Source organism: Lynx canadensis, chromosome A3 (genome assembly GCF_007474595.2).
Source record: "Lynx canadensis isolate LIC74 chromosome A3, mLynCan4.pri.v2, whole genome shotgun sequence".
Lineage (NCBI taxonomy): Eukaryota > Metazoa > Chordata > Mammalia > Carnivora > Felidae > Lynx > Lynx canadensis.
The window spans coordinates 79,612,299-79,636,602 of record NC_044305.1 but is presented as its reverse complement, the minus strand read 5'-3'; the positions used below and the strand labels follow the sequence as shown (position 1 = coordinate 79,636,602).

Genomic DNA, 24,304 nt, shown 5'->3' with positions numbered 1-24,304 from the left:
AGTGTTAAGAGATGGTGGCATTAATTTTATTTGCCTTTACCTGACCTTGATTTTTCTCCCTAAATAAACATCATAAGGAAAAAGTCTTTTAGAAAGAATGCCAGAGTACCACCCAAGTTACATTTAAAGTATGTCTCCAAAAATAGAAAGTATCCAAAAAGCCCACCAAAACACTGAGAACAGGAGACCACTGAATATATAATGCCACTTGCCAGGAAGATTATAGAAGCTGAAAATGTTTTGAATGGTTTGAGCACGCGATCATCTGAGCATAACAACTGGTCCTGTGCTTTCACTTCTGAAACAATTATTTCACAAAATATAAAGCAGTAAACATTGTTCTGGATATCCCGGCCACTTACTATTGCCTCTTATCTAAACTCTTCCATAGACTTCATAATCAAGTGTAAACTGTCTTCCTTGCACCACAGCTCATTCCACGCAGGTGATCGCAAGTGACTGATCAGCTCTACATTTCAATGACTGTCATTTCATGACTTACAGAGGAAATGTCAATTAAAAATAATAGGAGATCAATTACTAAGACATAATACGTCTTATTTAAGCTGAAAGCTACATCAACAAAATATTAAATCAACAAAGACTTGGCTTCTAACTTCCAGTAAAAGATCAACATAACTTTTATAATGAAACGGCATATTAAAACAAGAAAGATATAGTTGCTTTAGTTATCATCCCTTGAAAGAAATAAAAGGGCGACAAGGAAAGTGTATGTCAAACACAATGCTAGATACTGTAAGGGTATGATCACATGAATCTTCTTAGTAAATCTGAGAGCTTTATCTTCCCCCTTTCACAAATGAAGAAACACACAGAGAGGTTAAGTAACTTAGTTACAGGAATCACAGTCACACAGTGGCAGAAATGCAACTCAAAACCAGGTCTGTTTCACAAAAGACTCGACACTGTATGACTCTGTAATTCCACTTATATTAAGTTCAAGAACAGGCAAAATCAATCTCTATGAAAGGAGTCACATCTAAGATGATATGAAAGTTAGAATAACGGTTCCCTCTAGCGGGTGGATACAGACTAGAAAGGGGCACAGGCACCTTCTGGGGCACTGAAAATGTTTACTTCTTGAGCGAGGTGGTGGACACACATTCAGGAACTGTACATAGTATTAGGGCACTTTACACTTTACTGTATGCTATCTCTCAAGTTAAAACAATTTTTAAAAATCCTCATCTGACTCTCAGTTCATACTCTTAACCACTAAACCACCAAAGAGCCACTGACAGACCCGGCCACACTCTAGAATTGATTTCCTCAGATAATCTTTTTTTTTTTTTTTTTTTTTAAATATTCTGGTGAGCAATGTACATCCTAATCACATCAGAGTGAAGACACTGGAACAATAAACCTGCTTTTAAATGCCACAGAATGAAAAGTAGAAAGTATCAATTTCCTGGCTACTAGGAATTTCCCCTCTGTAGCCACATCAGAATACAATGTTCGCAGATGCACAGAAAATTTGTAACCAAGTTATCTATGGAAATACCTAAAGCTAAAATTACACAAAATATTTCAAGACATGTTATAACTTTATCAATAATGCTAACTCTCAAAAGAAATTTGAATTCTGTTACAAAAATTAAGGCAGGCAGGCCAAAGCTGATGGGCAAAGAACATAAAGCTCACAATAGGGGCCACACATAATAAGTGCAAAATCTCAGCTTAGTGTTCTAACACACAGAAAACTGGTCCATACAATTAACTTTTTCCAGCAGTAAAGTTACTGTACCACATATGCCCTAATAACAAATTCTCCATTAAGTAAGTACGAGTTCTTCCCACTGAAGTTCTGTTCAGACTAGCAAAGCCTCATCACCGCCAGGTGATGATGAAATCATTACATCAATTCTCTCAAAGTCTTATACCACACACAGATACATCTTATTCAAACAGTAATTGCCTCTCCAGAGAGAGGAATTTATTCATCCTACAATTTGGAGATATCTTTGGCAAGCACCTAGTGACAGTTATCCCACCTGAGCGGGGAGTGGGGTGGGGGCAGGAGACAGCTGTATCTTACACACCTGTTGGGTATATGTGCTGTGGTCTTACTGGGTACTTTCGATTGTGTCAGCCAGGAAACCTAACTTTCAAATTGCCACAGCCCAATTTAATTCATATTTTAACGTTCTGTATACACTAAAATTGCCAGGCAATTGACTGAAATGATTTTACTTCTCCCTGATCATTTGCATATAAGACCAAAAGGCCTTTAGGAGAATTTTTGACGACTGGTAACTTATACACCATGAGTGGACATGTTGCAATAGATTATATAACCGAATATTATCCCAGATGCAAGAATCTTAATGTTTATAAAAGTATACATTGGCATTTATTAATTTTTAAACTCTTTAACAAACTGTTCAACAAACGGTCAAAAAAACTAAGTAAAGTTAATATTGTAGCTATTAAGCAAGTTAGAAAGAATTAAAAGCCCTGACCCAGTATGTTAAGAACAGAGTATGCTTCAGCACATTCACAGCACTGGTCAGGATCCTTAAGTTATTGTTTAAAAAGAAACAAAACAAAACAAACAAACACAAAAACATTACCAGAAAACATTAAAACTTTTCAAAGTTTCTCTAAGAAACAATGGATTCATCTTTTCTCTTATTCCAGCATCAGCTGAAAAAGCCCCACACGTTTCTATCCACAACATCTTGGCTTTATACCAACAATGCATCATGTAAAGCAGAATGATCCATTTTTTTTACATTCTTATTCATTTCCTAATATAAGTCCTTTTTTCCCAATGCACCTCTAAAAAAAGGCACACATTTGGACACATTGTATAGTGAAAAATCAACCATGAATTATCAGTTCCATTTTCCTACTTTAGCAAAACTGTAGTATCTTAGAATCAGAAAAATCTAAATTGTGTTTTTTTTAAACAAGGAACTCTTCAAAACTACAAACCATTACTCAGCTATCCATCAGCAACCCCCCAAAAATCATAACTTTTACAAGCATATGTTTATTTTCATCAAAAGATTACTTCATTCCCTGGACTTTAAAAGCTTTATCTCCATCTGCCAAATTTGGCTGATTTCAGTCAGACAAATCTGAATGGTTCCCAGTTACTGTGTCTGGTAAAGGGGAAGTTGATGCCTAGAGGAACTTCTATATTGATTACACAATGACCACCACTTATTAAGTGCTCAACTCCCATAATGCAGAGCCAGGACTTCGGTAAACATTATCCTATCTGTCCTAAAAAACAATCTGGTGGAGCAGGTGTTACCATCCCCAAAACCAGTTATGGAAAATAAGGCTGGGATGATCAAACCTGCCCTAGGTCACTGAACAGTATGTCGCAGAATCGAGACCAGTGAACAGAGAGGGTGGGAACTTGAACTGTTCTGGAGAATTAGGTCTTGCATCATACACATGTCCTCTGCACAAAAACTAAATGAAGAGCAGTGAGCCCCTGCTATTGGGATACGGCCATAAGGGAAAAGAGCATTTCAAACTGAAAAGTTTCAACATTGTAATTTCAAACATTAGATCCAAAGATAAAGGCATTGGTAAAGGCTGCGCAGAGCAGAAAGCTTTACTTGTAGAGAGTTCTATAGGGTTCTGCACTTCCCTCGTCTTAAAATCTAATCTGATTTAAGAGCACAGGGACTCTAACACTCTCCCAAATTCCACCAGGCTTAATAACCTCTATTCAAACGAAAGAGAAGTGAGAACTAGAGCAGTGGGAAGAAGTGACCGCCCAACCCTGTCTGTCCTCCCACCGGGGTCAGCTGTCAGATCCGCATGGGTGCGACGAGCAGACAGCTGGGCTCCAGACCCCTTCGACTGGGCTAGGCTCGGGTCTCCCCTACTTCCCAGTCCCAATCCTGACTCCGTTGGCCACCTCCCGAGGCAAAATACACCGGAAGAATTTGTTATAACAAGTAGACACCCATATTCACCAACTGGTTTAGCAATCTGAAATCTACATCAAGGCTCCAACAGGGAGGGGCAGGAGAATATGGTATAATTGTCCTAAACTATCTTTCTACGAAGTTGGGAAGGTTCACGAGGCCATGAGGGTAGAGAAGCAAAGACAAACATACCATCTCTACGTTTTAAGGAGGAGACGGAGCCTCCTCGCCCTGATTTAAAATGTATTATTTTCAGAGGTAGGCTTCCACGCCGTGACACGTGTGGGGAGATAATGGGTTCTGGGGCTCCCCTGCCCTAAGTGCAAAATACCGTACTCTGGAAATTAAGGTGACTTGGTTTTATTGCCTCCAGAAGAGTCCGCCTGCCGTCCCGGGACAGCCTCCAGGACCCCCGCCCGCGGCCTCAGCGGGGTCCCACCCCGCGCCCCCACTCCCACCCTTCCAACGAGGGGTTTCGCAAGGGCCTGCCTTACACGCTCCCGGCAGCACCCACCCATCCCCCTCCCCAGGTCTCAGGCAAGTAGCCTGGTTAATCATTCAACGCGGGCGGCGTGAAACATTTTTTTAGAGGTCAAAGCGAAAGGTTCTCCCTAAGTTTCACAGAAACCAGCCTTTGGGGACCCGGAGGTGGCAGCGGCAGGCAGATGGGGGCGGGGAGCGGCTGCTGGCGGCTATTTGGCTCACAAAACACCTGATCTCCCCATGCGGCACCCGAGACCAGCGCAATGAGAGGGTGGGGTGAGGGTTGCGAGAGCGAAATCACGCACAGCCCCCTATCCAAACCGCCCGTGGAAGCCAGGTGAGGACGCGGGCCCCAGATGCCGCTTCGCAATGCCTGCATCACCCAGCGCGGGCTCCCCCGGAAGTTGGGGTGCAGCGAGGAGGGGGGAATGTCCCCCGGCCCCGTGGGGGTGGGGGTGGAATAGGGCAAGAGACTCAAAAGACACGCTGCTGCTGGTTTTGTTATCCTCCTCCTCTAGGGTAAGAAAGGTGGAGGAAACAGGGGACGCCTAAATGCGGCGGGAGCCACCCAGGAATGGTTTCCTCCTCTGGGGCGCCGGCACGAAGCCGGAACCGGCGAGGATCTGGATTGGGAGGAAGACGGGTCAGTGCGGAGCAGTGGGGAGCCGGGAGCAGAGATGGAAAGGAAGCGGAGAGGGCTTGGGGAGGTGGTGGGGGAAGGGAAGGGCGGAGGGCGGGGGGTGGGGGGGCACACCCGCCCGGCCGTACCTTGTCCGGGAGCAGCTCCTGCTCAGCGGGGCGGGGGCGGGAGATCCCGGCCACATCCACGTCCCGGCCGCTCGGCGCGGCTCAGCCCGGCGACCGCCGCCGCTCACGCTCCATGCGTTGCACCGCGACGGGCGGCCCAGTGGTGTCGGCGGCGGGGAAGTCAACGGCACGGCTCGTCTCCAGCACTTGTTGCCGCCACTGCCACCGCGCCTCTCACTCCCGGCTCCGGCTCCAGGCGCTGCCACCGCCTCTGGGCGCCCCGTCCGGCCCCGCCTTCGCCCCGCCCCACGCGCCAATCAGGCCCGGCACCGCCCCTCACGTCACCGCCCAGCCCGGCCCGCCGCCCCGCGCCCCAAGTTTGGGGAAGGCCGTGCGCCAATCTGTCTGCGAGTTGGCGCCCGAGATTCGCCCATTCTCGTGCTTCTCCTCACTTCCGGGGACCATCTGGGACCCCCAGGTCTACACGTGGGCAGTAAAGGGTTAAGCCGGGGGAAGGGGACCCCAGGAAGTAGACTCCCTCGGAAAAACACGGCAGTTTGACCGTATCCCCAAACCCGGTCTAGCCTAAATCCCTCCAACTGCAGGTTGCCCCTCTTGCGGTACGTCTGATGTTGGGGGACTAAGCACATGGCCAGGGGTGCACTCCAGTGACCTTAAATGGCCAGAACCAGTTTGTAACTGCGCCTAGACAGGACCACAGCCGCCGTTCCGGTGTTTGGGTGCGTGCGCCCCCGCAAAACCCGGGGTTCCACTGAGTAAGGGGGAACCAGGGCCAGAATGGGACTTGACCATTGCTCTCTGCCCACGTGCCCATTACCCGCCGCCACCTCTCGGATACCCAAATGACGCCCTAGAGCCCAAGGCCTACAGTGATGCCCTACTTGGCATTGCCGCCCGATCTTCGGATTTATGAGGCCGCCCACTAATTGGTGAGGGGGAAGTTTTAGTTCTCCTTGCGGTGTCTTGCAGAGAATTTCCTCGAGGTTCCACGCGAGTCTTGAAAGCCAGAAATAAGGTGTCCAGACGCTGCGCCTCCAACTCGCACCGCGGCCCAGAGGGGCTGGGCGGACGCCTGGGAACTGCCTAAATGGCTGAACTCTGACGCTCACACCTTCGGCTCCCCGCTGCGGGGTGAGGATTTGGGGCCGACGACACACACCGGCCGAAACACCTGGAACCACAGACGCATCTTCCCAGCCCAGCGCCCCCGCTGGCTCGCCAGAGCACTGCATTTTAAGGCGAGTCCCAGCCGCTGTGAAAACAACTTTGGGGAGCCCCAGGTAAGCCCTGCGCGACCGCGTGGGGAGGTTGCCCAGGTCTGGAAGGCCCAGCGCAGCCAGCTCACCCCGCGCGTACTCGCCGGGAGGCAAACCTGGCGGCAGGCACACTTGAGAGCACCTCCCTCTCTTGGTCCTTATCTCTTCAGGAAGAAAAAGGTCTCCTTTACATAGCCAGACTGAACAATTAAGGACACGACACCCTGAAATATTTGCATTTTTCGGAAGGCTTTCTGAGGTGGAATTAGCCGAAGGGGAAGGAATTGCAAATGTAGGAATTCAGGCACCTGTGAGCTCAGCCCACTTGACTGTGGACCCTAACTCTTCTCCAAGCTCAGAGTAGAACACTTTGCTGCTGGATGCACGGAGCCACGTGGGTGCACCCTTCTAGAAACAGGAATTCAGAGCCAGATCTGGGAAAGTTTTTATTTTCAGCCTTCGGACCTTTTTGCTTTTATGTTGATCACATGGTTCTCTTAAGACTGAGACATAAAAGTCCAAGAAACAAGTTGGATTTTTGTATATTCATAGAAAAACAAGAAGGATGCACACCGACTGCTAACCACGGTTACCCCAAGTGTGGGATTGGAGTGTGGGAAGCGGGGAGATGAATTTTATACCCTTACTGACTTTGAATTTTGTATTTTTCCAGTGGTATTAACTCTCTTAATTTAGAAAGCTAATAAAACATTTTTAAAGAAATATAGGGATTAGAAATTCCTAAAAAAATTTTTTTTCACATGTATTCATTTTTGAGAGACAGAGTGTGATTGAGGGAGGGGCAGAGAGAGAGGGAGACAGAATCCGAAGCAGGCTCCAGGCTCTGAGCTGTCAGCACATAGCCCCACACGTGGTTTGAACTCACACGTGGGGAGATCATGACCTGAGCTGAATTCGGACGATTAACTGACTGAGCCACCCAGGTGCCCTTAGAGATTAGAAACTCTTTAAGAGTACATAAAGTATAAACTAATAGACAAACAAAGCCTATGTCTTTCATTCTGCATCAAAGTAATTAATCCTGAGTCCATGTTCCTTGGTTTAAATAAAGATATCTCTATGCTGCCTTTCTGATTAACTACTGTGATAAGACCAGACTGACATCTGAAGATTTTTCTGTGCCCTCAGATTGATATATTGTTTCTAAGCACATAAGGGCATTCTCTCCATCCTGCTATTAATTAATGCAGTTGGGAGTATATCTATAACAGTTAACATTGTTCCTTGGGGAGAATTACTCAATGCTAAATTCCATACCCCACTTGGCGGTAGTCTTTACACTTGGGTTGGCTCCTGGGTCCATCATCCATAGGTAAAGATGTATTATTTATTTATTTAACAAATATGTGTTGACCACCTACTAGGTGCATGGCACAGTGCACAGTGCCGGGCACTGGAGTGGTGAATGTGGTAAAACACTTCCCTCTCGGAGCTCACAGTCTAGCTGGCGAGAGAGTTTAACAATGAAGTGCATTATTGGGGTGCCTGGGTGGCCTAGTCGGTTAAGCATCCAGCTCCTGATTTCAGCTCATGGCACTATTTCACAATTTCTGAGTTCGAGACCCACATCAGGCTCTGCGCTGACAGCGTGGATCCTGCTTGGGATTCTCTGTCTCCTTCTCTGTCCCTCTCCCCCACTCATGAGCTCTGTCTCCCTCGAAATAAATGAATAAACATTTTAAAAAACACAATCACATGCGCTATCAATTATATAATTGCAATTGTGATATGGGCCAAGGAAGCTCAAGGTGGTGTGACCATTTGGGGAGTCCAAGAGGAGGTGACATTTGAGTTGAGCTCTGAAGAGCGAGCAGGCAGAGAGGAGAATGGAGCAGAGTTCCTGGCTGGTTTAGACTACAAAGGGAATGTGGTTGAGGGAGAAGTTGGAGAGGTAGGCAGGGGCTTGATTTTGTAGGGCCTAGAATACCATTTTCAGTAAGATCACTCTGACCACAATGTGAAGAAGGAATAGGGAAGAGGGAGAAAGGGGGTTGAGAGACAGGAGGCTGTTGCTAAAATATAAATGAAAGGGGCTGTTTAAGTGGTAAAGCAAATGCAGAGAAGTAGATACCAACAAAACTTGGTGATTGCTTAACTGGGGAGGACTCAAAGAATACTCCCAGTTCTCTGCTTCTTCAACCAGATGGCCAGTGATGCTATTTTCTCAGTCAGGGGGCCTTCAGGGAAAAGGATTGAGAAAACCTTCCCAACGTTCACATTTGATCAAGGTGGGTCTGAGGTGCCTGTGAGACATCCAAGTGGAGATGTTGAGCAGGTGGTCGGTTGTAGTATCTGATGTTCTGAGGAGAGGCTAGAGCCAAAGTAATAAGTGTAGAAGTGGTAATAAAGCCAGGAGAATGAGGTGGTCTCCTAAGAGAATAGAGAGTTTGACCAGAAGAATGCCTAGGACTGAGCCCTGAGGAACTGTTAGGTAAAAGGACTGGGGTGGGGGAGGGGCCTTGGTGTCTTAGTTGGGTAAGCATCCAACTTTGGCTCAGGTCATAATCTTACTGTGAGTTTGAGCCCCACACTGGGTGCTGTGTTGACAGCTCAGAGCCTGGAGCCTGCTTCAGATGCTGTGTCCCCCCATCCCTCTCTGCCCCTCCCCCGCTTGCACACATGCACACGCTCTCTCAAAAATAAACATTAAAAAAAAAATTTTTTTTTCAGCTGGCCCAAGGCAAACTATCCTGCAGATGAAGTGGAAAAGCAGCCAGATAAGCAGGAAGAAAACTAGGAGCTTGAGGAGATGGGGTCCCAGAGCCCAGGGAAAGAACATGTTATAAGAAGGCAGTAGTCAGCAGCCCTCAAAATGACTGAGAGACCAAGGGATATGAGGACTAAATAATATCCACTGGATTGACTGGCCTTGGTATCATTGGGACATTCATGGAGCAGTGATTGGCAAAGAGATAGACTGGAGTGGATTGAGGAGTGAGTGAGAGGTGAAGAAATGAAGAAAGGCACTTACTTCATGCAAGCAGAAAGGGTCAAAGAGTCAGAGAGAAATAACGTTGAGGATTGTTATGTCAGCAGTGGGTTTACGATAGAATAACTTGAGTGTGTTTAAATGCAGATGGGGAGGATCCTATAGAGAAGAGGAAGATGAGGTATAGCAGTGAAAGGACAGTGGACAGTAAAGGTTCCTATGACCATGGGAGAGGATGGAACCAGTGTATGGATGGAAAAGGCTGACCTCATGCAGGAGGCTACCTCCACTATTGTAACAGGAGCCAGCAGGTTTGGTGTGGGACATTGAATCTTTCCACACCATGACTTTCTATTGCTCTGGAACATACAGGAGGCTGGGGGTGAGGCAAGGATAGCTGAGAGAGATATCTCTTCTGAAGAGAGTGGAGAAGGTGTGACAGAGTCATTGCAGAAGGTGGGAAGGTTGAGATGACCAGAGAAATGGCCATATGGTACGGCAACATGGCAACCCACTTGAGGTTGGTGGTGTGAACTTATAAGGTACCCTTGGGCCCTCCTATGTGATTTCCTCCGGCAGAGCTCAGCTGTCTGCTCAGGTGCAGGCTCAGGTGAGGAAATCACTAGGGCAGAGGAGCAAATTCCTTTTGCCAAGGAATTGAGAAGTGGCAAAAGTGGGGTTGACATGATGAATGATAAGAGAGAAAGGACAGAAGTCAATGGGCTGGAGGGGTCAAAGGAGGCAACGTTTAGTCATGTTGGAAGAAGAGGAGGTTGGGTCTCGCAATCTGGATGCCAACGTTAATGGTTTGGGAGGTGGAGAGGTTTAAGATCATGACAAAATCATGATAAAATAGGCGAAAGTAGAGGTGAGAGTCACTGGAGAATATGAGGCCAAGGGATTGAGAGTCAAGGTACTGGATAGGTCATCTGCGTGAACACTGAAGCCAACCTGGAAGATGTGGGCAGGAACTGAAGTCAAGGTCCTAGTGTGAAGGTCATGGAGCTAGGAGCTAAAGCCTCAAGAAAGTGAGATAGAGGGAGTGACCAGGAGGTCAGAAGATAGGAAAACCAGAAAGGAAGAGGGAATATAGGTAGGCAGCAGTCTCCTCAAAGGAACAAGAGTGTTTGCAAGAGGTGGAGGAGACATGATCAGAGAGGACTGACACCACTCTGGTGGGACACTCAGGTGAAAGAGTGAGCAGCTCCATCTACTAGAACTTCAGGGGAAGCAAAGGGGATTTCATTCTGAGTAGAGGTTAAGAATGGATGTGCGGATGGAGAGATGGATGAACCGACCTTCAACTCAGTTTGCTTATTGAAGTCTGCAATCCCAGAGGACTGTATAAAAAGATTTGGAGTGTGGGAGTGAGTAGAGGTGGGAGGTCAGGTGCCAAGAAGAGCAGAGGATTTGGGCATGATGGCAGATAGAGGATCCATGAGAGAATGATAATGGAAACAGAAACGAGTGGTCTCTATAAAGCCTGACCCAGTAGGTCTGTAAACCAGGGCCACATCCCCCTCACTTGTTTCACCCCAAGATTCCATCAGGAAGGCATGTGGAGGCCTCCATTCTCCTTCCCCTTCTTCTCCACTGGGAGCGCCTATGGGACTCTGGCCATGAATCAGGAATCCCAGGCTTATCTCCCCTCTGCTACTTACCTTGTCTCTTCCTCAGGCAGGTTGTTGAACTCTTCTGTCTGTTTCATTGTCTGTAGATGCTAAAACACACACCCTCTCAGGACAGTTATAAGGAGTAGAGAAGATAACTTAAGTAATAGCACTTTCTAGGGGCACCTGGCTGGCTCAGTTGGTAGAGCATGTGACTCTTGATCTTGGGGTCATGAGTTTGAGCCTCATGGGTGTAGAGATTAATTACAAAAAAAAAAAAAACTTTCTAAACTGTAAATCGCTGTAGGAATGTGAGTGATTTCCCTTGATCAAAACCCCCTCACATACATCCATCTCTCTCCCAGGAGCTCTCCCCAAAAGATTGTGAGTCCTACTCTAGAGGAAGCAGTAATCTTGCCCGGAGACAGGACAAACACACCCAAAACAATTAGAAAGGAATGCACAGCTGTGTCTGATTAAGTGCTAAATTGTAAGGTGCAGACAGTAAGAGCTCTGAGATCAGAAAAGGGAACAATTAGCCAGAATTGGGAAAGTCTGGGAGGCTTCCTGGAGAAGGTGGGGTGAAAGGCACCCAGACTGATCACTTAAGCCAAGAAGAATATTTGCAAATGCCCATTCCTTTGTGGCTGCAAAGACTGTCCAATCTGACAATCTGACATGGGTCTGCAAAACGTTTCTAGGTCACAGATTTCTCTCTTGGCACCTCTTGCTGCCCAACGTGTTGTCACCCTATAGCCATGCACCTTCTCAGTCCCTGTCCTGTGCTCCCCCTCAGGGGGTTGGGCAGCCTGCAGTATCCAGTGAATCTTACATGCTTTGTCGTGGGCCTCACATGTTTCAATCTCCCTTGTTACTTATTTTCCTGGTGAAGAAACAGAGGTTGATCTTCAGCAAGTTTCTCGTACTGTCTTTGGTGCTAGCATAGACTTCAAATTTTTGCCCCGCCGGACTGCAGGCTCTTGAGCTAGCAATCCTGAATGCTCCTCTTGCTGCTCTTTGCCTCACTGCACCCGGCCAGGCTAGGGTCCCTGCATGTCCACTGAATCAAAGCCCTGCACCCGCTCCCCCACCTGCCTCCTTTGCTCCTACTGCCTCTGCTTCATTGTCCCGGAGCACCCTACAACCCACCACTCAGATACAGACCCCATGGTGCCACCACCCTAGAGCCCAAGACCTGCAAGCCCAGAGCTAGCTTCCACCCTTTTGGTTGTGCTGGAGCCAACTCCTGCAGCCCTTTGGACATGGCTCAGAGTGAAGGCCTTCTTCCTCAGTAACTAGTCCCGTGGCCTGCATGGTGCCTCAAGCCCTATACTTCCCCCCTCCCTTCACCACGTTCCGGAAAAGATCCCATCATGCTTCAGGGGCAAGCACACACGGGTAGCATCAGCAGCGGAAATCCCTAAATCTTGTGCACGCTATGGACTTAGGTTTGCTCCAGAAGGACAGCTGTGTTTTGCTAGTCTGTTAATCAGTCCCAGTTAGGGCCATAAAAACAAAAGTTACCTCTGTCAATGGCTAAAATATTAATAACTGATGGAAAGTGTGGAATCTTGGCATTGGAATTCTTGGAACTCCAGTCTAAATCCCTTGGAAATTACAAGTGAGAAAAAGAAGGTCCGAAAACTAGCTTTTTGGAGGCCAAGCATCTGATACTAGAGATAATCTCTTGAATGTTGGTCAGTTAAGTCACAGGTTAAAAAATCACCTAGCTCCTGGGGTGCCTGGTGGCTCAGTCAGTTGAGCGTCTGACTTCAGCTCAGGTCATGATCTCGCGGTTCATGGGTTCGAGCCTCGCATCGGGCTTGCTGCTGTCAGTGCAGAGCCTGCTTCGGATCTTCTGTTCCTCTCTCTCTCTCTGCCCCCTCCCACTCATGCTCTTTCTCTCAAAAATAAAATAAAACTAGGGGCACCTAAGTGGCTCAATTAGTTAAGCATCCGGATTAGGCTCAGGTCATGATCTCACGGTTTGTGCGTTCAAGCCCTGCATCAGGCTCTGGGCTGACATCTCAGAGCCTGGAGCCTGCTTCGGATTCTGTGTCTCCCTCTCTCTCTCTCTCTCTCTCTCTTCCCTTCCCCTGTGTGCACTCTCTCTCTCTCTCTCTCTGTCTCAAAAATAAACAAACATTAAAAAAAAAATTTTTTTAATTAAAAAAAGCCTGGAGCCTGCTTCAGATTCTGTGTCTCCCTCTCTCTCTGTCCCTCCCCCACTCGCACTTTGTCTCTGTCTCTGTCTCTCTCTCAAAAATAAATAAAGATTAAAAAAATTGGTTTTAAATACATAAAACTTAAAAAAAAAATCACCTGGCTCCTAAAGCAAACCCTTTATCCGAAGATTACTTTAATTTTGCAATAGCAAGAAAACATAAAACCCCATTATCAGATGCAGATACCAGAAACCAATGTCATAATTCCCAGGGGATTTGCTCCATCTCCCACAGCATCCTGATGCTAGAAGAACTCAGAATTCCCAGGTGAGTAAAGTCCACCCTGTGTATGACATTGTGATGGTGTGTAAGGTCAGTAATTTGAAGGGGCACAAACAGCCTTCTCTATTGGGGTCATAATATTGTTTGGGAAATGGAACTCTCATTAAAGAGAAATGCAAAATCATCCTTGTAATTATTATCAAATTCAAGAGGAGAGGCCCATAATTGCAGCATCAAGCATGAGACAGTGCCATTAATATGATTATCAGGGCATAAGCCTATTAGAGAACTTAATGCCTCACTGCTGGCATCATCCTGCTGGCTACCCTAGGTCTGGAAACCATCTCAGTTGTAAACACAACTGTTACAAAACAGTGATTTCCAAGGGGCAGAACAAAGATCTGCTGGCCTTTACTGAAGGTCAATGCCGCCTGGCTAAGGAGAACAGAGAACATTTCTGAAAAATGAAGACTCATCCGTCAGCTTCACTTGGCTCTTACTGTGAAAGAAAGTATGCTAAGCTCTGAGTCCTCCCCAGCCCTGCAGCAATCCAGATATGGGTATAAGTGTGAGGTCTGTCACCTTCAGATGGACACAGTGGCCTAAGTCTTGGCTGCTGGTGGTGAAAAAATCATGGTATGGAAATCTACAAATCCAAGTTCAAATCCCACTCTGGGAACAAGCCCCGTGTGTCCTCATGAGTGTAGTAATACCTGTCTTGAAGCGTTCCCAAGATGGGGAAATAAGGTCATTTATAATCAAGTGCTTAATAAAAGTTTGTTTCACCCTCGGCCTGAGGAGTGGGACCAAGTCCTCATCAGGGGGAAGTATAGGTGGTACCTTGGCAGAGAATCCTGAGATTACCAACATTTGTCCTGGGAGCCTACAAGAGGAATTGCTATTCTATCTTTATTCCAAAATGTTCAGATACCATTAATCAAAATCACCATTTAGAATGGGAAGATCAATTGTCTGTACCTAGGAGAAGCCACCTGCTTGGTCTCTAGGACCCTGTAACTTACGAAACTCACTTGGCAAGTTGTCTCATAGCAAAACCATCACCAGGAGGCACAGAGCCTTTTCCTTAAGCATAACAAATCAGAGCCCAACGGACCCCATGGATGGTTCTGATTACTTGTGCTGTAAGCATCTTTGCCATAGACATCTTTGCCTCCAGCATTTTTGTAGAAGAACTAATTAGCAATAATACAATGTTGCCATTACAGATAAAAAAGTAGGGGTGCCTGGCTGGCTCAGTCGGTAGAGCACGCAACTCTTGATCTCAGGGTTGTAAGATAGAACCCCACAGTGGGTGTAGAGATTACTTAAAAAATAAAATCTTAAAAAAAAAAAGTAATTGGTTGACAGTCTGGTTTGTTTGACAGTTTGGTTTCATCAACTAGTTGATAGTTTGGTTTCATTTCTCCACTGAGGCAGTCCTCACATTTTTATATGATATAAATACTAGCTTTCATAATAGTCTATATGGTGGCATAGAAGTGTTTATTTTGTTTTGTTTTGTTTTGTTTTGTTTTGTTTTGTTTGAGAGAGAGCACCAGCAGGGGAGGGAGGCAGAGGGAGAGAGAGAGAATCTTAAGCAGGCTCCAGGCTCTGACATGGGGCTTGGTCCCACGACCCTAGAATCATGACCTGAGCCAAAATCAAGAGTCGGACGCTCAATTGACTGAGCCACCCAGGCACTCCAGCAAAGAGTCTTGAACCTGCGTTTCTCATAGAACTTTGGAACATCTATCAACAGACAAGTGAAAATATGCCCAGAACAAATAGCAGTGTAGAAGGCTTTCACAACACAATACAAAGCCCAGTTATAGATGTGCATCCTAGTATTTGGAATCTGATACATCTCTTATGAAGGAAGAAATTGTAGAAAGAAAGAAAGAAAGAAAGAAAGAAAGAAAGAAAGAAAGAAAGAAAGAAAGAAAGAAAAGTGGAAAAGAAAGAAAGAAAAGGAAAGAAAAAGTGTAATGCCAAATGAAACAAATCAACAAGCAAAAAAAAAAAAAGTATGATACTATGAACAAAAGACTTTGAAGACAACCACTTAGGTACAAAATCTACAAAATAAAACCAGTTATTTGTGCAATACTGCCATGAATCAACACACATTTTGAATGTATTCAAATATTTTGTATTTTGCAATAAAGTCTTTTAAATTTTGTTATTCATTTTCCAAGTTTCATTATGTTCTTTTTAATGAATGTTCCTCTTTTATTTTTGCCATTTTATCTTTTTTTTTTTTAATTTTTTTTTTCAACGTTTTTATTTATTTTTGGGACAGAGAGAGACAGAGCATGAATGGGGGAGGGGCAGAGAGAGAGGGAGACACAGAATCGGAAACAGGCTCCGGGCTCCGAGCTCAGCCCAGAGCCGGACGCGGGGCTCGAACTCACGGACCGCGAGATCGTGACCTGGCTGAAGTCGGACGCTTAACCGACTGAGCCACCCAGGCGCCCCTGTCATTTTATCTTTTATGTCAAACTGCCTTATAGCCAATAACATACACAGATGAAATGCTTGCAGCAAAGATGTTTAAGGCAAAAAACCAGACACACCCATGGAGGGTCTTAAAATGGAAGCAGGATACATGTGGCAAGGTGGATGAATCTCAAAACATGTTGAGTAAAAGAATTCACACAGAAAACAATATCCATGAAGAACAGGCAAAAACTAACCTATGGTGATAGAAGTCAGAACACCAGTTGCCTCAGGGATAAGGAGAGAATTAACTGAAAAGAGGTATAAGGGGAAAAAAAAAGGGAAGTATAAGGAAACTTTCTGAGATGAGAGGAATGGTCCATCTATTATTGGAATGATGGTTACATGGGACCATACCGTGTCAAAATTTACCACACTGTATACTTGGATTTGTGCATTTTATTGTTTATAAATTAGGCCTCAAATAGAGAAAGAAAGAAAGAAAGAAAGAAAGAAAGAAAGAAAGAAAGAAAGAAAGAAAGAAAGAAAGAAAAAGGGAAAGGAAAGGAAGGGAAGGGAAGGAAGGGAAGAAGAAAAACAGTCTTTAGGTGGAAGGGAGTACAGGCAAGTGGGTGAAAGAAAGGGGCCCCCATCCACTACCATGCCAGGCAGTTTCTTCAGCACCAAACTCTGGGACAGCTATGACAGCTATGAACTGACATTTCAAAATAAACTACAGGTAGGAGAGGATGCATTTTTCTAAAAATAAGTATCCTATTCTGGGGCAAACATTAGGTTTAAGTCCTTGTTCCTCAGTAAGTTGAATCCTTTTCATCACATTTCCTTTGCTTCTCATGTAAAGCCATCCCAGGACATGGTTTTCCAGAGTCAGCATCCTTTAGGAGTCACCCTCCCTCTGTCCCCAGCTGCACATACACATTATTGGATTTCATGAACTCTATAAACTTTGTGCCCAGGAAGTTATAGAAAAGGAAGCTGAGTTTAATTGATCAGCCAAAATAAAATTAATGTTCATTAGAAGTCAGAAAAAAAAGGACTTGGATCACCAGGAAACTTTCTGGGAGAATTTTGACAATCAAAGATTTCGAAAAGGGGGCACCTGGCTGGCTCAGTCAGTGGAGCAAGAGACTATTAATCTAGGGGTTGTGAGTTCTGGCCCCATGTTGGGTGTGGAGCCTACTTAAAAAAAAATTCAAAAAGTGCAAGCCCCCAAAGGATGGAAAAATGAAATAACAGTTGGAACAGGAACAAAAATCACAGATTATAGACCAAACTCCGTCACTAAGTACTTGTGTAACAAATTCCTTCTGGGCTGTCAAAGGGGATTTATTGCAGATGACAAAAAGATCATCAGCAAGGTGCGCTCTGCTTCAATTTGATTTCTCTGATATTCTCTTGGCTCCCTCTTCTTCCCACCTCTGTTCCTTTCTATAGCTATTTTAGGCATCCCATTCAGAGTCAACATCCAACAAAAAAGGACTCTTTATCCTTTGTCTCTTTTCCTGATCCAGAAAACATTTCCCATAGTTCCCTACCAGATTTCCCTTCCTATCTCATTGGCTGGGATGGAGTCAATATGATCCTTCCTAAGTCAATCACCAGCAAAGTGGATGGGGACCACCCTGAGTAGCTTGGACCAGTTATGGTTTACTCCTAAGTCATCACATAAAGAAGGTAGGGACCCCCAAATACAGTCAGTGCTCTACTAACCAAGATAAAAGGCGTATTGCAGGTAGGGTGCCCCCAGCCCTGAGACAGAGGTTTGCAAGTAGGAAGTTTCCTAGGAAACACCTGGAGGGAAGGGAAGTCAGCAGGAATAGACACAGAGAGCAGTTGAACTACAATGCAATCACATTAAAAGCCTAGCTGATCTTTCAGGGAGCTCTCCTGCTGGGCTGTCTCAGATTTGTCCCAAACTGGGGTGACAGAGCTGGGCCTTTTTACTCCTGCATCAACCAGATATGAGATGTGAGCTGCCCTTGGGAAGGGGGACAATGACCATGGGCAAGGTGGTTCTTTTCAGTACAGGAGAAGTCTCAGAAAGGGACCCAGCTGACAGTCGCTGCTGTCAACCCTCTCAATAGATGGGGAAACAAATGCTTCAGTCTTGGAGGGGGGGATCTGGGTGGCACAACATGTCATCCCCTCTGGAGGGGGGGATGTTTGTTGCATTTGTAGTTTTATTGGTCCCCTAGAAACAAGAAGTCCACACTCCTGTCCAGAGAAAACATTATATATCAGTCTGTACCAGGACCATCTCTGGAACCCAATCATCTCACTACCCTTCCACTTCCTTAGGAAGAGGTGACAGGAGAGAGCCTTTAAATGTCAGCTGCCATCTCAGTCTTTAAGGGTGGGACAGCTGGGAGGTGGCTGTGTGGATTGATTTTGGGTGGGACCTAAGCCCTCAGATTTAAGGGGCATGATGCCCACAAGAATGAAAATCCACAGGATTAGTCTTGAACAAGCCGAGAGCCTGCTAAGCCCTGGCATCTGCTGAACTTCCCAAATTACACACATTAAGCTGTTCGGTTCCACATTTCCATAGTGTGCTTCCTGCCAAGCTTCCTAGCACAGTCTACACAATAAGAAAATCAAAACGAGCAGTTAGAGCAATTATGGATACGACAGGTCAAACAAATAAGCCTTTATCTAGGACTTAAACAGACATAGTCAACAAGGGTCTAATCCAAAACTGAGATTTGGACAAAGAAAGGCTTTGCAAAACAGAAAAAGGTGGTGGTGGGGTGGGGGGGGGGGGGTAGAGATATTTGCATGCATTTTTTCTCCGTCTCACTGAAAATACTAAAATAACATGTTATTCAGCCTCTGCATGCTGCTCTGTCCCCCGAACCCCCACCCCCAGCTTCTTGAACATTCTCAAACTCTATTACTAATCTGGCTATAGGGCCAACTCATAGGAAATGTTATGTTAGGGAATGAAAATAGTCGTCACTGAAAGGAGCTGGGAAATTTACTTTGTTCATTGTTATGCACCCAGTTAAATACCCAAGAATTAAAGCCATATACGTGAGTGGTGTATATTAATTCAGAAAGTACAGAGACTATGCATTACAGAAACTCTAAGCATTTCAGCTAAGTGAGAAATTCTAGGTAGAGTGAGGGGCTTGAATCTGATATGGCCATATTGTAGTGGGGAGCCAGATGTGATAGAACTTTATGATTTTATTATTATTATGTTAACAAGAAAAAGGAAGTTTCTAATCACCCCTCATTCTAGTAGTAGAGACCTCTTGTGGATACTCATTGTTCTGTGGAAGGAGAAATACAAAACAGTTTGTTTTTCTTTATACCTTTTCCCCCTCTCTGGAGTGACAAACGCCACCCCTCATAATCTTATGGGCAAAGCTGAAATGCACACAGCTCTGGAAAATGAAGTGCTGCTAAAGCTAACCTGGCAGCAAAATCTGACTAGAACTTATGAGAGGTTAGTTCTAGTTTTTATTTATCCCAGGTTTCGCTACACATATGTTAATGTGTTTGATCACAGGTGCTGCTGCAGACACACTAATGTGAATGACGATACATATTTTGGGGAATTATCAGTATACAGATGGTAAATGAAGTCATGGGAATGGTTGAGATGGTCCAGGGAATGAAAAGACTGAGAAGAGAAGAGGGCCTAGGACAGAGCCCCTGGGGACCAAATTTAGTGAATGGACCTGAGAGAGGAAGAAAGCGACTGTGGAGATGCAACATCCCAGAGAAGAGAACGTTTGGTCATGGCAGCATGGCTCGCAGTGCTGGCTGGGGAGGTCAGTGGCAGACCAGAGGGCAGTTAAGGGATCTTGCCTTCTAGAAGGCTGAGAACATGTCTTAAACCTATATTCTCTTTTTAACACACTGAGCTGTGCTTTGTTCATTGTAGGTACCCAATAAAGACTTGCTAGTTAATTGATTATGTCAGTAAAAGCCATAGATCAGAGAGGCGAACCTGCTTTTGTGAGGCCTCCTTTGGGATAAAAGATTGGGAGGACCACAGAAAGAGCACAGAAAAAGAGCACAAAAAACAACCAGAAAGTGAGATGATGAGTTTGCTCACTGACAGGAACAGTTGGAAAGGAGAACATCTCGTTCCTTTCTACATGGAAGAACAGTAGGGATGGGTAATGAGAAACAGTAAAATTGGCAGGTCTTTGAGGTGAAAAGAGTAAGAACCATGGTGGAGTGAGAAAGTAGACTGACCAAATAAATATTTATTCTTAAACGATGGGTCAGAGCAATTTATGGAAACTTGGAGATAATCAAATCAACTATTATTTCCCAAATGATAAAATAAACAGAGAATCTGAGTGACTCTCTTAAGGGAACAGCTAGTTACTGACAAAACCTGGACTCCAACTGAGGGCTCAGGGCCCAGTCCAATGTTATTCCATATAAACATAGAATCTCAGTCCTGGGCCCCTCCCCCTATTTCCTGCCTGTCTTTCTACACTTTTATCAGTAAAATCTGGTTAAAATGAACATCTGGACAGCTGTGAACATCTGTATGAAATCATAGGCCTGGGGCTGAAGCAGTTTTTTTTATGCTTATTTATTTTTGAGAGAGAGAGAAAGAGGATATGCACGTGAGCAGGGGAGGGGCAGAGAGAGAGGGAGACAGAGGATCTGAAGCGGGCTCTATGCCAAGAGTGGAGAGCTCCACGCAGGGCTCAAACTCACAAACCATGAGATCATGACCTGAGCCAAAGTTGGACGCTTAACTAACTGAGCCACCCAGATGCCCCTGAAGCACTTTCAATGGCAACAGTCACCACAATGGAATCATGGAATCAAGGATCAGAGGTAAGACGTAAGGGGGTTACTAATTTTCCTCCTCTGGAAACCCCTGGAAAGGAAGAACCAAGCATGGCTTCAGAAACTCACCTTGGAAAATAATGTATTTAATGCATTAGGGTGGAGAAGAATGTATTATTCTCTTTTCCAAATGGTATTTATTATTTTTATAATCAAAAGAAACATTTGGGAGGGGCAGGGGAAAGGGGAAAATACTTGATGAACATTGAGGAGGGGACTTGGGTGAGCACTGGGTGTTGTATGTAAGTGATGAATCACAGGAATCTACACCTAAAACCAAGAGCACACTGTATACACTGTATGTTAGCCAACTTGACAACAAATTATGTTTTAAAAATTCATTAATTTTCTTAAACCTTTATTTATTTTATTTTATTTTATTTTATTTTATTTTATTTTATTTTATTTTATTTTATTTTATTTTATTTTATTTTATTTTAAATGTTTATTTTTTTGAGAGTGTGTGCATGTAACTGGGGGAGGGGCAGAGAGAAAGGGAGAGGGAGAATCCCAAGCAGGCTCCATGCTCAGCAGAGCCCAATTCAGGGCCCAATCTCACAACTATGAGATCATGACCTGGGCAGAAATCAAGAGTCTGACACATAACCAACTAAGCCACCCAGGTGCCCTATTTTATTTTACTTTTGAGAGAGAGTGGAGGGGAGGAGCAAAGGGAGAGGGAGAATCTTAAGCAGGTTCCATCCCCAGCAAGGAGCCCTATGTGATGCTCAATCCCACAACTGCAAGATCATGACCTGAGCCGAAAACAAGAGTCAGATGCTTAACCCACTAAGCCACCCAGGTGTCCCTATTTTATTTATCTATTTATAATGAGAGTGGGCAGGTGAGAAGGAAGAGTTAGGGTGGAACAGGCTTTTTGTCAGTGTGACCAGCAACCACTCAGAGTCAGGTTGTGCCTGGTGAAAACCAGGCAGGGCTCAAGGAAAACAAATTCTACTTTCCCTTCCCTTCTACTTCTCTTTTGGTAGTTTACAAGTGAACTTCTGTGCAAGGCAGCAACTTGCATAGAAAAGATAATGAAACATTTTCTTGACTTGGGGAGATAGGAGATCAGTTAAAGGAAGGAAATGGAGAGGAAATGGACACAGGAGAATGGGTGAAGCCATGTGACTTAGGGAGAACCACTTCACTGAAATATTCCTGAGTTCCTGTTTAAGCAAGACTAAGGAGGATAAAACATGATCCTTGCTCTTAAAATGTGTGACTGCTACTCTATCCCTCCAATACCCAGCATGGTGCCTGATGGGCAGAAAGGGCTCAATCAACCTTCCCTGAATGGAAGAATGAGATGCCCATTCTTGAAAAGATGCAGCACATGCTTTCAGGTGGAAAAGAAGTTCCCATACCCTTTTCCTTGACTTTTTTAGATCCATTAGTCCCAACAGGTCATTTCTGCTCTAAGCTGTCAGGAAAACCAGGCCTCATGATACCAAAGAGCCACCATTTCTCCTCTCTTGATATTCAACACTGCCCAGCTGGCTATCATATTAACTGGCTGTCCCCCAAGTCCCAGGCATTGGGAGAAGACCCAGACCTTCCCCGAGCATTGATGGCTAATCAGGCAGTCTGCTCCAAGACTTCCAGGTCCTCGTGTCTAAGGTCAAGCATGGCATTCTGGCCCTAGGAAACCCCAGAGACAGTTTCTCCTTATTTAGTGACAGGTTCGGGCCTGGCTGATATGCTATGGTATCAGGGACCAAAAGCTGTTCTTATTTTGCTTCTAAAGGTCACTTTTAGATGCCAGAAAAAGGAAGTTCTACCGCTTGGAACACAACATTCTAAAACAGTTGAAAAGGCCTTGGAAAGTTCTCAGATGAAGTTAATTAAAACCTTCCCCCATCCTAAGGGTCAAATCCTGCTGTTTCAAGTTGTTATCCAGCTGAGTCTCTGGATGAGCAAGTCTCCCAAGGACGGGTGAATTTAGTTTAGAAAGCTGTGTCATGTGGAAAGTGCCACCTGTCCCTGCAAGGGAAACAAGTTGTTTTCTGCCTTAAGGGTTCTAGGCCACAAGTATAGGAGAACTCAGAAACATTTCTGCCAGCAGCTTTTACTCTAGCTCATACTCTCAATTATCAAACAAAGGAATTCTATCCCTCAGAAACAATCAGGAAGGAAACCTTTGTGATACACAGCAGTGAGTGCTATGCTCACTGTCAGAAGGGCTAGCTTTGTTTTGGGAGAATTGATGCTGTCAGTCTCTCTGTACAATGTCAATAAGCTCATATCGCTGAAATGGAATAAGAGGGTTACCATAGCAAAGGCAGTGCCTCACTTGCTCCCAGGCTACACTAAGAGATTTCTTAGTGCAAGGAACTGAGCCTAGCCCCGGTTTGGCCACACACAGCCGGGAGGCATTTCAGGAAAAGGGAGCCATTGTCCCCAACAGGATGCACACTTCACCAGTGTGTCTATTCATCAGCCCAGCACAGGTTGGCTTCTCTGCCTGTGGATCAACAAAGTCCTTCTCAACAAATGTCAGATGTCTTTGTGCTTTAAGATTCCCAAGAACAGATGTAGTTGAGGGAGCTAATTATAACTTAGGGATTATTTTGCCCAGTCTACTCAGTAACTGACTGAGTGGCTGACTTAAAAGAAACAATGGCATGTGCTACTGGAAAACTACTGTTAAGACCGAGATCCCTGACCTCTAGCAGTTTATCATCTGGCAGTAGGGGGCCCTGGAAATCTCAGTTATGGGCTCTGCCATACCCAATGTCTTCTACAGACATTGGTCTTCTCCCCCCCCCCCCCCAGAGTCTCCTACACAAAGAGATAGCACCAAGCTGTTCTATGTCCAGGAATGGCCACTATTAGGCTGGGACCAGGGCCACCCCCACCCCCCAACAGGCCAGGCAGTGGCCAGCATAGAAGGATGAGCTGGGCCAAACCTATGGGAATAAGAGCTAGAAGCTAGGTGCACTTGGAGGAGGTAGAGGGCAGACACATGGATAGGAGCTAGGTCCTAAAGGCTATGCCCTGTAGAGAAGCTCCTGTGACCTGGCTTTACCACTGTTCCTGTCTTTCCTCAGGCCTGACTATCCTCCTTTTTCTGGGTTCCTGTGTTATGTTCCCTTCCGATACCCATGACTTACCATGTACCTACGCATATACAGCTGCATTACTGCTACTAGTTATGGTAACAAGAGAATCTTTTTTTCTTTCTTATTTGAAAATGTATTTATTTGTTTGTTTATTTATTTATTTAAGAATTCATTTTTGAGTAATCTGAACCCAAGGTGGGACTAGAACTTACAACCTTGAGATCAAGAGTTGCATTCTCTCTCGCGGTCCGGTCTGTGAGTTCGAGCCCCGCGTCGGGCTCTGGGCTGATGGCTCAGAGCCTGGAGCCTGCTTCCGATTCTGTGTCTCCCTCTCTCTGCCCCTCCCCCATTCATGCTCTGTCTCTCTCTGTCCCAAAAATAAATAAACATTGAAAAAAAAAAATTAAAAAAAAAAAAAAAAAAAAAAAAGAAGAAGGGGCGCCTGGGTGGCGCAGTCGGTTAAGCGTCCGACTTCAGCCAGGTCACGATCTCGCGGTCCGGTCCGTGAGTTCGAGCCCCGCGTCGGGCTCTGGGCTGATGGCTCA

The 24,304-nt window shown here is 45.3% G+C and overlaps 1 protein-coding gene across 2 annotated transcripts in view; it reads right to left on the bottom strand.

Moving 5' to 3' along the window:
• The window catches only part of B3GNT2 (UDP-GlcNAc:betaGal beta-1,3-N-acetylglucosaminyltransferase 2), a 28,828-nt gene extending 23,508 nt beyond the window's left edge, over positions 1–5,320 (bottom strand). The window contains exon 1 of one of the 2 annotated variants that reach the window (XM_030310676.1): positions 5,160–5,320. The gene's annotated coding sequence lies outside the window, so the exon portion shown is untranslated. The remainder of the gene's footprint in view (positions 1–5,159) is intronic. The other variant, XM_030310675.1, reaches the window with a different exon arrangement.
• Between the last annotated feature and the right edge of the window lie 18,984 nt (positions 5,321–24,304).